Below are 11,399 nucleotides of genomic sequence, written 5' to 3'. Positions count from 1 at the left end.
TACATGTAACCTGCATGATGCAGGTAACTTGTAACATTATTTCACCATGTCTCATTAATGAATACAAGACTACTGACATCATTGTGTTTACATGATTGCAGTAAACAGAAGGTTTAATGTGTAATAGCTTTGCTAGATGTGAGGTATTGAAAAGGAGAACTGACTACTGAGAGTCTTCAGCCTCCTTAATGTTGTCTTCACTTTTAACAAACTCCAGCGGCATCAGAAACTTGTTGGAGAAAATATAAGCTGACCAATCACAGTTCTTGTGGTCCTCATGTGGTCTCCGTCGCAGTTGAAGACGTCGCATTTCTGCAAATTGGCAGTTGGCAAATTGTAGTATGGTCAGGCAGAAGACCAGGTAAACCTCAACAGGATGTTGGCGAGCAGATTTCTAACAGTAGATGAGGGTCTCACTATTCTCTGTTTAGTAAATATTACATTTTAGGTGGTGAGCAGTCATCATTGTGGGGACATCAGCCAGGCGTAAGGAGAAGCTTTTGCAGCTGTACTAGGAGAGAGCGGCCAGTTTAAACACCCAGTTAAAAGAATGTTGAAGTTACAGCAATTAGCAGGAGAGTAGCAATGGAATTTAAAAGCAACGGCGGGACAGAGATTAGGATGTCATCAGGCTTCCTCTCAAAGATGACAAGAGGATTTGGGCAGAAAGAGAGTGCAGAGTAAAGTGGTTAAAGGGGTTAGAGGTAAAAAATGATTTCTTGTGGTTAAAAACAAACTGTTCCTGGTTATTTTACAGGATTCCTTACCACGCTCTAAAAGAAGTGGGTCACTTGAGAAGTGACTCATTGAATGTATTTGCAGTCCTCAAAATGAATTATCCATTCAAACCCACAATAACATGAAAACTGGATTTTTTTCAAACTATTTTGTTTTGGCAGTTGTCTATATACATACAACACATAATTATCATCCTCAAGGACATCCTTTTATGGCATTTCTCTTGGTTGTTGATAGCTTGAAAAGTGGCACAGTTAAATGCACATAGCTTGTTCTGCCATCAGTGCGTGATGTTTGGATGTGTTTGAATTTGCTCAGTGGTTTGCTTTTAGACCATCAGTCATTTTTGGATTAGCTGATTTCAACAGAACTCACAATATTCACATTAAAATTATAGCCTAGTCACCACAATGCTATGTAATGATAAGTTGAAATGAAATGTAGCTGTCTCATTTACCTGTTTTCACAGAATGGATTTATAAGAGCCTAGTGCAACTAATGTTTCTCTAAAAGTGTGTTTAATCAAGACCGGGTCTTCTTGTTTTAGTGAAAATGTTAAAACAGAAAAGGACAGATTTACTAGATTTTTTCTTCTTCAGTTCTCAGGGCACACACACCACAAAATTTGTCCATAGAGATTAATGGGAGTCCCAGAGTCCTTGCCAGGTGGTTATGATTATGTTGTTTTTAAGCTCTTTAGCTCTTCCTCTGCTTGACTCTTCATTGGCTATTTATCTATTGTGACATCGAGGCTGACGGCCATCCCCTACACCTCTACACTCCCACAAGTCTGCAAGAATTTTCCATTTTTTTTACACAATATTTTAGTGAATTTTCAATAACAGAATATATAATAAAAAACACAAATGACAGCAGAGAAAGATTGTAACAAGTCACAAACCTCAAAAAAAACAAAACAGCATGGCATGTAGACATACACATTACATGAGATTACATTATACAGAGATCTCAGAGCTTGGATACATTACAAGGTTCAGGGAGTATACAACTATGCAAAGGAGTACAATTCTCTGGGGAGAGCATTAAACATTCCCAGAGGAACTGGAGGGACGCCAAGAGAATGGGTTGAAGCCACAGTGCAGTGCCCCCTACGTACTAGGTCTGCTGTGCTATTTGGGAGGTAGTTTAGAAGAGGCGCCCGCAGCTTATCAACAAACCTCTCATTTTCCTTCAAGACTGAGCTCAGTGCTCCATTGGCAAAACTTTAAAGATGTCTCCATAGTACTGGTTAACAGTAGGAGGTCTGGGGTTAATCCACTGAAACAGAACACATCTTTTTGCTAATAGGAGAAACTTATTCAAAAGTTTTTGCTGCACTTGTTAAAGAGAGCCCCTCACCTCACAGATTCAGCAGAAACAAACCAGGATTCAAATGTATTTCCTTATATTTTCCAAATATTAAGACATGACTTATTAGGATTAACGGTTAAGTTAGCTTTGATTTAAGCCTGTTCATAACAGTTAGTTTTAGCCTAACTAGCAAGGTGTAAAACATATGCTGTGGAATGGAGAATGGGAGACTGCTTGCAAAGCAATCAAAGGCGTTGCATATCTGCACATTGGCAATTAATAAACTGGAGTATGGTTTGGCAGACCAGGTAAGCCTCAACAGGATGTTGAGCAGAGCAGATTTCTAAAACTGGATGCTGATAGTTACAAATAAACTTCTAATAAACTGACTGTATCCTATCTGCCCAACACCAAATGGCAGACAGCTAGCAACTAACAGATGAACATGGTGGAGCATCTAAGCTAAAGACCTACATAAAGACCTAAGATATTTTTTCTCATTAATTGGTGAAAACTAAAACAGAATAAAAATGAGACAGAAAATTAGACTTACATGACTCCAGATGAAGGCCAACATTTCTCCATGAATACTGGATGTAGTATAACTGGGCTACATGTCTGTCTGTTAAAGAGCCATCGTTAATATTATTAGTTACACCTGTGCTATTCTTGCTATGACAACTCGAAATGACTGCAGTGAGAAAGGTCAGGTCTATGTAGTTTTACAGATCTTACACTGAGTGGAGATGAAAGAGCAATCTTTGTCTTCCCCGACTGTCCTCAATACCGACATTTAGGTGCTGTTGAGCTTCTCCACTTAGTAAATGTGTAATAGTGGAGCAGAGATTTGCTGAAAAAGAGTGAACCTACCTTGGGTACGCAAAGGTAAAAAAAAAGTGAATCCCTCTTGGATGTTATTCATCTTCATTTTATTGATTAAGAATCAGTCTGACATTTCATCTTGCACTATCACCGTTTTGTTTCCTTGCAGTATATCCATAAATCTGTCTCAGTCATTGAGCTTTGTTAGGAATGTTCCGCTTTGCTCTCTTGGTAGTTAAATGACATTTTCCTCTAACATAAACAGACATGTCTGTATCTGGTGGAATAAACGCACGCACACACACACACAAACATAGGATATTTTCAAGAGCTATAATGCATTCTACAACAGTTTAAATACCCATCAAACATCTGGTCGACAAGGGTCTCCGCCAGCTGACACGGAGCCACAACTGGACATGAGGTTCATTCACGCAAAGTCAAAATTGCAACATAAGAAATACTTTTTCTGAGTTTTTTAAGAAAGCTTTAAAATAGGCTTTTAAATAAATAATACTTATTTTGACATGGGAAATCGTGCAGTAAATATATGTAGTTTTGACAGCGTATGTTACAGTAAGTCTTTATGTAAGAGCTACATGATCCTGAGATAATTTGGGCCTACACAGTTTAACCTAATAATTCAGAGATGTACATTATTTTATCGTGGATCGCCTTTTATATAAACATTTATCTCAATATCCATGATATGTATAACTAGCATGATTTTACTTGTAGAGCTGAAATTTCGGCCAGTGTACCACTTTTATTCAAATTTAAACCACATTTCTTGAGCAGGTGGCTAATTTTAATCATTTGTTCCATGGAAAGCACAAAGGTCATCAAAAACCAATCATTTATCTGCTCATATGCTACAGTTTAAGCTCTGTTGGGAGTGACCTCAGTCTGAGGACAACTGAAGATCTGCTACACACAAGCAAAGAGAAATTTGAGGTGCGTGTGACAGGACTTACACTGTAAAAAAAAAAAAAAAAAAAAAAAAAAAAAATCAGGTTGATTTTATTGATTGTCAGCATGAATGAGATTATTGTGTGGTTGCATGTACGTCGGTCTTTGCTCGGAAACAACAGCTTGGGTCCAGAAGGCCCCAGTGATCCTCACGGTGCCCCCCCTCCACCCCCAACAAACACACACTCTCCCTCTCTCAGCTGTGAAGACTGGGCCGACATCACTCCGCCCTTCACCCTGTGACTCACTCTCAGAATATTCTATTTTCCCTTCTCGTTTCTTTTTTTCCCTCTGAAGCGATCCATTTTATTTTGCAATGGCCTTCAAACAGCGGTGCTGTAACACACATTTCCTCAGCATAAAAGTCACACATCAGCAGCATCAGTTTATCATTCACATGTGTATAACAGTGATTGTGCATTATTTTCCACTGTATCCAGCTTCCCTAATGACAACAGCATTATTTAAGTGAATCCAGAATGCTTGTTAAACAAATATCTGTAAACAAAGATTAATTATGGATTCGACTGAAAATATTACACATGATATTTACGTTTCTTTTGAAATCTGCACTCTGAGAGAAAACATCTGACCATTAAAACATCATCAAAGGTAAACATGGAAACCAATACGCCTGTGCCCTCAATAACAATGCAGGCAACAGTTACCTCAGCCAAACTGCAGTATCTGCTCTCTATTCCCGACTACAGTGTAGCACGCAACAACTCCAACCACCTGCGAAACTCATTAGCTCACAGCAGATTGGTTCCACATGTAGAGATGCACTCTCCCACAAATGGTGTGTCACATAAAATGGAAATCTTGGCATGAAATTGTGTGAAGGGGGAGGGGTAAAAAAAAAAAAAAAAAAGTGGTAAAACTGTGTGAGAAACATTGTTGGACGGCAGCTCGCTGAGAGGAGCTGGTTTGGTTTTTGTACCTTGTCTATGACTATTTCCTGAAAGAAGACAGAAAACGGCCTCATCTATAGCCACAAAATTTAATTCAAAGCATCAGTGGATTAAGATAGTAGCTGTCTTCGGGGAAAAAAACGCTTAAAGGTTTAGTGTGTATGTTGATTCATCTGCACATATAGTACAGGTGCTGTAGAATGTAATACTTATACCGGTTGTCCTCTAATTTTTCCTCTTGAGAAACCTTCAATTTCCTCAATAAAGATATTCTATACACCTTTCTTAAACCTTTAATCTTCAGTCTACATGGGAGGTTTACTTTACTCTACATGACAGCCTCAATTACAGTTTTAGACTTCCAAGCTGCCGGCTGTCTTTGGGTCTGGGGGGAAAGTTTCACCCTCCACCATCTATTTCCCTCCAGGTGTGAATCTGCCACCAGGCCCTACGAGTATAATTTGCCAGTGATGCACAGGCACTCAAACCTCTTTCTATACTGAACACATATGCATTCATATCATTATACACACAATCAGAGGAAGTTGTGCACCTGAAGCCCACACACAGGCACACTTCTGAGGAAAGATGGGTGACTATGAGGAATCATAACGGCCTTTTTCAAGGATTAAGCCATTTTTGATTCCTCACCAAAATCTCATCTTTTTCACAGATGACAAATAAATGCGTAATTGACACTGAAATATACAAAGTTATATACAGTTATTTTAAAAAGAAAATTCATCTTAACTCATGTGCTAACTGAGCACTTAAGATCAGATTAAGTGGCTTTTGGTATGAAGCTGTACAGCTACCGATTGATCAATTGAACTGTTTCTTCAGCTCTGGATGCTGATATATGTTGTGTAAAGGACACACAGGATGTAATCTAACACAGTACAGAGTTTTAAATTGCCTCCTCTGATCTTTGTTCTGCTGTATTGTATTATTTTCCACTCTAACCCCCATACAGTTCACAGAAACTATTGACACACAGAAAATTTACTCTCAGACTAACAAACATTTGCCAGTAAACCTACATTCGCAGATGATGGACAGTGTCTACGGTAACTGTTATTAGTCAGTGTGTGACACATCGGCACAAATAAATAATGAAGTTATTGTGGTTGGAGGGAAAATTATATTCCAACAGCTGCATCAAGTTCTTTCTTTTACACAAGCATGAAGTCAAACAGTTAAACAGACTGTATCCACAAACATTTTTTGAATGAGGGAAAATTCCAGTTATGTTTCATGGTACTGTATGAACTCGATGTCTCGATGTTTATTTCATGTTTTACTTATTTATATTTAAGATTTTTTTTTCCTTTTTGAATGTCCTCATGACTTTTAAATGTTATGATATCTATGCATCTGTTGAATTAAATTATGCAACTCTGCAAGTGTGAGGGCGGTAACTTTACACCATATGGAAACGACTGCTAACAGCAGGGGTGGTTTTGCTAAATGTAGCTCAGCAGGGCTTTAAAAATGTAAATTACAATGAGTTAATTTCAAGGAGTAAACTTTCCTCACCTGGGAATCTGCAAATGTTGTAGGTTGTGTGTAAGTTCTTTGCTCTCTGCCTGAGGCCTACAATGCCAAGCTTGAGCTCCTGCCTGCAAATCATTAACAGAAAGTTCAAATAACCTTTAAAAAAAACAACCAAATTATCAACACTAATTAATCCCATCCATCTGCATGACTTCTAATAGCTCCTACTTGTGTTTTAGCTTCATCCCATATTGTGGCACTCAGGTTAGGATCTTCCTTTCTGCCAAAACACAATATAAAAGTGTAAAAACGCAGGAGGACAAGCACAAATGATGCATTGAAGAGGGATAAAAATCACTCTCAGAGGATCACAAATATATTTCCAATAATTGCAAAAAAGGAGTTGACAGTAAGATGGATGCTGCTGTTCATCCCTCCAAGGAGATATCTTTATTCCTCTTAAAGTTTTCCAAGAAAGCACACGCTCTGTGGCCACACAATGAGCAGTGCTCAGATAGAAACTGAACTAACTTTCCCATTAATCTCATCTCCCACATCTGAATACATCTTTGGGTGGTTGTGACATTGACCACAGCTGTAATAGGAACAGCTGCATTGAACAGGCCGCATTTCGCAGAGATGGATTCTTACTCTGAGGCAAAACCACATCTAGAGATGATCTGAATATGAGTAACATGGTAATATCAGACGCAACGGAGGCCTGGAATCATCACCGTCATCAGCAATCAGTCACCGCTGAGTGTAGTAATCCTCTGGTTGCTTCCTCACAGCACAAATTGAATGGATTAATCCTGAATTTAAAGACATGTGTGGCACTACAGGTGTGTGTGCCTTTATGAGCAGAAAATTCTGTCCCCTTGCCATTTTTGTAGTCAAGTACAAAAAACTTGTAAAAGTAAGAACACGAACAACTATTGACAAAACATCCACATAGGAATGGATCTTTATTAGTTCACAAAATAATGTTGTTAAGGATGAAAGCAGTTAATCCCCATTGTTTGGACTTGTTCTGTTATCATCTGTGAACAGTGGCTGCTGTTATACCTCGGTTTAACAGTTTAACACAGTATTACAATCCCTGGAAACAGTGCAATCTACTGAGCAAGCAGAAAATAATGCATGTGGTACTCATCCAAGACTTCTAACTTTGATATATCCCAGAGTAATGGTTAAAACAGAGAGCAGGTTTTTACGATATGAAGGATAGCTGCCATGGCCTGATGAAGAGGAGGGAAAATTTATGTTAGCTAGAGGTCATGAAGTGAGGCAGAAAACATTTAAGTATGTGCAATTTAGCTGAATCTTCCGATTCTCTATTGTTGTGATAGTTCAGTATGTACCTCATACTGAGCAGCTACGGGAATCTTTTTAATAAACTATAGTGGATTATACGATGGGTATCAAGGAGAAAGGTTAATATACAAGAGGTTAAGCTTCATACTGAAAGGACAAATATAAGAGTGGAATCAAACTTTTGTCAAACATTTTTCTTATTTTATTGTGTGTGTGTGTGTGTGTGTTTGTTGCAGTGTCTATGTAAGAGTAAACACCCCAAAATACTCAAGTTTATTGTAATGGATTTGCTTCCATAACTCCATTTTGCGTTGGTCTGCGACAATGTACTTTCTCAGGGATGGCACAAAATTATGATGATTTTATGATTTTATTTTGTTTTTTTTATAAATTGTTAGAAATAGTGAATGCGTGCACGAGCGACTACGTCAGACACAGCCCCAGAAGTTAATACTGTCACAGTAATAAATGCCTGAATCATAGGTGTGCAGTTATTCTGTTCTGCTACTAGAAAATAATGTACACCTGCCAGCCAATCAGAGTTAAGAATTCTCGCCATGGTATATTTTTATCCCAGTTTAAACAAGCTAAATATCAATCACTTCTCTACCTTTTGGCTAAGATCAAGTGTAGTATCTGTTCTTATCAGTTTAACAAGCTAAATATCTACTGTAATACTGATTCAGAGGTGAGTTAAATCCTTTGGTGGTAATGGATATTCTGTGTCCTTTAAATGTTTCAGACTAAACCACTTCCACTTCCAGTTTCAGCACCACCTCAACAAATACAAAAGACTAAACAAGTCATATTTCCACTTCATGGAAAGCATGATCACATCTGTCTCTGCAACTCTTTAATTTGCGCGGTTGAAAATATTTAAATGTTGTCTCTGCATCCAAAACTTCTCATCATTTTGGATGGTTTCATGATGTTTATAGAAAAACTGATTTACAATTAAAATGGTTTCATGGTCATTGTTATATGTTTCTTTCTAGATGTGGTTGCACAATTATGTTCCCGAGGCAATGTTTTTGAAAGAATTGGGATGGTTTATAGTTTATGGAAGTCTTTGTTTCAAAAACTGTAGAATTCAGGGTAAACATTCACACTTAGACAAGCAATAGACTGCATGTTGAACTTTTTTCAATGTCAATGGCTCCATGTTAAATGAGAGAGGAGCCAAGTTGCAGATAAGGACAAAAGAAACTGGAAAAGTTTAGAGGCAAGTAAACAAAGCTAAAGATGATGTACATGAGTACTATTTGGCTCAATCACAGATGCTGACAGAAATAAACAGTGGCAATTACAGTGTAGATTTTCAGGAGTGACATGCAAAATTAACGGATGAACTTTCACCACAGTGATTACAGTGAAAACTGAAGACCAGTAGTGAACTCAGTGACCTCAGACACTGTCTATTCCCACTATCTACATGTAGATAGACAGATATTCTGCTTTTACATAATTTAACAAGATTACGTAAACAATGTCTTGAGCAGAAAGACCAAAAGCAGCTGTAATCAGTGTAGTTTAACTGTTTAGTTTACACAAGACAGAGCAGGATTAAATTCTGTCAGAGGTTGCAGAGCCGCATGTGGTCCAAATGGGACAGAGTTTCCTTATCCGACTAACGAAACCTGTCAAGGCGGAGTCTGATAGGATGGAGGCTGCTAGCATCATGGAAAACACATCTGAACCAACAGAGTGCACTAAAGCTGCCCTTGAGCTCTGGAAGAATGAAGTGTCCCTACAGCTTTGGAAATAAAATGGTGCTTGGACATGAAATACAGAAATAAGTGATGTTTTTTCTAAATCAGCATGGAGTTAAGATCAAATGACTGAGGGGATGTCTGCCAAGTCTTCCTAATGGCTCTTTGGAGATATTTATGTCAGTTTTGAGGAACTCATTTCTATCTTAGTTTTTTTTTCTTCCCTCAATTCATGAGTCCATGAAGCTAGTGGCATTATTATTATAATGAATAACATCAATTTAACTGATGATGATAATAATAATCAAATTGTCTGTGAGCTTTCAGACAAACTTTGAATTTATAAAAAGAAAAAACTTGTAGCTTTTTGATAACATTTCATTTTTATCACTGATTTTTGAAAGATTCATTTTGGCTCTTATACTCTCTATGTTGAGTTGCATAACCCACTCAGATTTAAGGAGCATTACATTTGGCAGAAACAGCACAGATGTGACCATGAATCTTTTCTCTCCTCTGCATACCTCTGACATGAGGGATTATGAATGACGATCAACAGTAAAACATGTACAAAGACAGAAAAAAAAAAGTTGTATTACAGACATAAATAAGCTACTTCATGCTTTATATGAGAGGCTGTTGGATTATATAAAAAGCATATAGTGATGGTGTGTCCTTCATGGTGTGAAAGACATGCTTGTGGTGTTGATTTGTTAAACTTTACATATTGTAAAAACATCTATTAATGTCTTCAACATTAAAGGAGACATAACATGCACATTTCCAGGTCTATATATTTTTATTCTGGGGCTACTGGAATATCTTTGCATGATTTACAGTTAAAAAAAACTTTTTTTTATTATCTTATACTGGCCCTTTATGCAGCCTTTATGCAGTTCAGCTTCTTTCTGAAACAGGCCGTTATAGCTCCTGTCTCTTTAAGGCCCCCCTCTCGATAAGCCCACTCTGATCAGATTGGTTAGCTTCCTGAAATTGCGTCTCAGCACCGGAGGCTACATAAACAAACAGTAGTAGTAGGATTTAACTTCTTTTTCTCGTTCTTTACTCAAAATATAAACTTCTCAAATACATCCGTACATGTTTGAGCCTGAATCTGATGCAAAATAATGCGAGCGGACAATGCAAACAACCCATGGAACAACCTTAGCAACAAAGGCTACGGAACAGATGGCCATTTGTAGGCAAACATGAACAACCTGACGTCAGTTTGATGGGGAAGTAGAGGTAACTTTGCAAACACAGTGTTCAGAGCAGGTTGAAGCTTTTGACCTTAAGGCAGCATTTTTGCATGCGTTCACCTCAAGTTCTTGACCTAACAGAGAAATCCGGCATTATAATAGTATCTAAATGACAGAAAATCACAAAAAGTATAATATGTCCCCTTTAACAGAATAATGAGAAGCATTCTTATGTCTGCTTAACATTGTGCACCATCAAACTACACCTTCAGCAATATTCCTCCTTACTTTGTTTTGACAGAGAACATGTTTTGTGACTTTCATCAAAGAAGTCTGGAGGCATACATCTGTGATCAGAAATGGAGGGTACATTCGTCTTGTTTTCATGCAATAAGACTGTGTCATGAGTTCTTTCTGGCTTTGAGAAATGAGGTCTGGTGATTTAAAAACAATGTGGAAAGGGATCATAAAACATAACACTTTGTCATATGGAGAGCTAAAGTCATGATGACGTGGATGTATGATTTAATGCTTACTCTTACTCATGTTTTGAGACCAAGTGCTTGAGGAAGATAAATTGAATTTTTATGTCTTTCAACACTGTGTGAATACAAAGAAAGATATGTGGTAGTGTGTCCCAGACAGCACGCTACTCCTTGCTGCACGCTACAACTGACTGTTGTGACACGAAAGTATAGCATTATTATCAGTGCATCACATTTCATCAGTAATAGATAACATAATTACAAGAAAATATATTGAGAAATCAAGAAAACATTAATTCAAGATGAATGTAATTCACTTCTGACACATAGTGAAAATCGGGACCAGGACTGAAGACCAACAACATGAGGTGTAAGGATGGTTTAAGTAGAAACACCAGATGTTATGTGTTCAGATAAAAACAACTTGCTTTTAAATCTTTATAGGCT

At 37.7% G+C, this 11,399-nt stretch overlaps 1 pseudogene; it reads left to right on the top strand.

Moving 5' to 3' along the window:
- The first annotated feature begins 8,156 nt into the window (after window positions 1–8,156).
- LOC137196331 (U2 spliceosomal RNA) lies at window positions 8,157–8,337 on the top strand (annotated as a pseudogene).
- Window positions 8,338–11,399: the final 3,062 nt, after the last annotated feature.

The sequence above is a fragment of the Thunnus thynnus genome, chromosome 13 (genome assembly GCF_963924715.1).
Source record: "Thunnus thynnus chromosome 13, fThuThy2.1, whole genome shotgun sequence".
Taxonomy (NCBI): domain Eukaryota; kingdom Metazoa; phylum Chordata; class Actinopteri; order Scombriformes; family Scombridae; genus Thunnus; species Thunnus thynnus.
Note: the sequence above shows the minus strand (reverse complement) of the source record. Positions and strands in the feature narration are given on the sequence as shown.